Raw genomic sequence first — 2,758 nt, forward strand, 5'->3', positions numbered from 1 at the left:
TTAGGTTGAAGGTGAAGTCTCAACATGTGTCATAGGCTTTATTTGATAAATTTACTTTCTCTTCCCCTCTAATAATTGTGGATGTTTTGAGTTTTCGTCGACAAATAATAATAATCTTGTGTAGATACCACCCTGGTTTCACCGGCTCCCTAGTACAAGGTTATTATTATTTGGCACGATAAGCCCTTAGCACCATATTGATTAGAGTGTGGTTCATGAGGTGTGGATTCCCCCCTCATGATTTAATTGGCATTAATAAGGAATATTTAGCCCATGGTGCATGTTGATACGGATCCAGATACCCAAGTACGTTATTTCAATAGATTTCTCTTCAATTTATTCTCGCCATTTCAATTCCAATTTTAGGATAATCTAAGTCACTTTCACCTCAAATCCAACCACCTTTATACAAAATTAATTCTACATATAATTAAAATCCACCTCCTCGTGGGATCGAAACTCGTCACCATTGATCTATACTACAATAGATTCGTGTACTTGCGAGTTCAATAAAATTTGCAAAACAAGTTTTTGGCGCCGTTGCCAGGGAGGTAAGTTATTTTAATTCGTAGAATTAATTTTTGTAAATAATTTCTTTTAATTTGTTTTTCTTATTTTAAAAAAAAAGTAAATCTGCATTTAGAGGTTAGTATTTCTTTTCTTTTTCTCTTCTTTAAAATTTTGTAATTTAATTTTCAAGTTATTTTTTTTCTTTTTTGTAATTTTTATTTATCTTACTAATTTATTTTTAGTTAATTTATTTTACGTATTTTTTTGTGTGTATTTTTATAGTAAGGTTGTAATAGCGCGATAAGGTTAATATCGTAATTTCTCATTCTTCTTTATTTTTATTCCTTTTGTTCCCATTTATTTTTGTGTTCTTTGCATGCATGGTCGAAGGTCATTATTACCTAATCTTGAACCTATAGACCTTAAACTAGAAAAAATACTGCGCACACACAAACACGTTAAAAATAAAAGTGAAATAGATTTGTAACAACAACAAGCACCGCAGGAGCGGTCATTTAAGGACTATTTTACTCCCTTACCTAATTTGAGCACATCATGCATAAGATACCCAAATGTAGCTGATAGGAGTTTTGCGTTAAAACCTAGTGTGCTAAATTGTCTCCCAACATTCTATGGCCTAGAAAATGAGGACCCATATAATCATCTGAATGATTTTCATGCTGTTTGTCAAACTTTTAAATATGAGAATTTTTCAGACGATGATGTTAAACTTAGATTATTCTCATTTTCTTTAAAGGATAGAGCTCGTTCATGGTTAAATAAATACTTTGCCTGCTAATAGCATTATATCATGGAAACAAATGGTAACTAAATTTTTGAATAAATATTTCCCAGTGCATAAAACTAATGCTATTCGCAGGTAAATTTAAGAGTTTACACAGAGAGAAGACGAGCAGTTTTTTGAAACATGGGAGCGATTCAATGGGCTACTCTTGAAGTGTCCACATCATGGGTACGAGAAATGGCACCAATACCAATACTTTTTGGAGGGATTATTGCCGAATTTGCAAGAATGGTTAATGGCAACAAGTGGAGGAGAGCTAATGTCAAAAAGTACATCAAAGATTTGGGAATTCTTTCAGCGACAAAGCGGATAATTCCTAACAACGGAGTCGATTGTTGTGCAAATTTTATTGAACTCGCAAGTGCACGAATTTATTGTAGAATAGATTAATGGTGACGAGTGTCGATCCTACGAGAAGGTTGATTTTAATTATATGTAGAATTAATTTTGTATGAGGGTGGTTGGATTTATGGTAAAGATGATTTGGAATATCTTAATATTTGAATTGAAATGGCAGAATTAAATTAAAGTGAAAATCTATTGAAATGACGTACTTGGGTATCTGGATCTGTATCAACATGCACCATGGGCTAAATATTCCTTATTAATGCCAATTAAATCATAAGGGGCAATTCACACCTCATGAACCACACTCTAATCAATATGGTGCTAAGGACTTATTGTGCCAAATAATAATAACCTTGTACTAGGGAGCCGATGTAACCAGGGCGGTATCTAGACAAGATTATTATTATTTGTCGACGAAAAGTCAAATCATCCACAAAAAATTAAAGGGGAAGAGAAAGTAAATTTACCAAATAAAGCCCATGACACATGTTGAGACTTCACCTTCAACCCAAGCTTGAAAGAAAATTAGCTACTCATAATTGAACTAGGGGCAAAATAAAAATTTATTAAAATACATAGAAAATACAAGATGGAGAATGAATTACAGAAAATGGAGCCCAAAAATGGATTCACAGATATCAAATTAAGGGGGGAGAGCCCCTTTTTTATAGATACATTCAGTAAATCATGGCTATTGGATCAAAAACATTTCAGACGCTCAGGATTGCGCCACGTCATCAGTCAACAGTACCCAGTTTGACCACGCGGTTTGAACAGTAACATGGTTTGACCCGGCTTGAACAGCGACGCGGTTGGTTGAAAATAATCTTGGGTAATGCATGTACCGTACGCGAGATTTTTGGTCCATTGATATGCTGCCACGTCATCGATCAACAGTACATAAGAATTTTAGTCTAACAAGATCGTGACACCTCATCAGTCAATGCCACATCATTGTTTCGTCGTGAACAGTAACATAGACAATACCATACATGTGAATAGTACCGTACATATGAATTGAAAATGCAATCCAAGATGCAAGACATCATGAATTGGGCTTGAAGAGAAAACAAGGCATTGTGGGCATTATTCAAG

At 34.3% G+C, this 2,758-nt stretch overlaps 1 non-coding gene across 1 annotated transcript; it reads right to left on the reverse strand.

Annotated features, from left to right (window-relative positions):
• Positions 1-1,382: 1,382 nt before the first annotated feature.
• LOC127901986 (small nucleolar RNA R71) lies at positions 1,383-1,486 on the reverse strand. The gene has a single exon (XR_008054391.1). It is a non-coding gene; the product is annotated as a small nucleolar RNA R71 (small nucleolar RNA).
• Positions 1,487-2,758: the final 1,272 nt, after the last annotated feature.

Source organism: Citrus sinensis, chromosome 4 (assembly GCF_022201045.2).
Source record: "Citrus sinensis cultivar Valencia sweet orange chromosome 4, DVS_A1.0, whole genome shotgun sequence".
Classification (NCBI taxonomy): domain Eukaryota; kingdom Viridiplantae; phylum Streptophyta; class Magnoliopsida; order Sapindales; family Rutaceae; genus Citrus; species Citrus sinensis.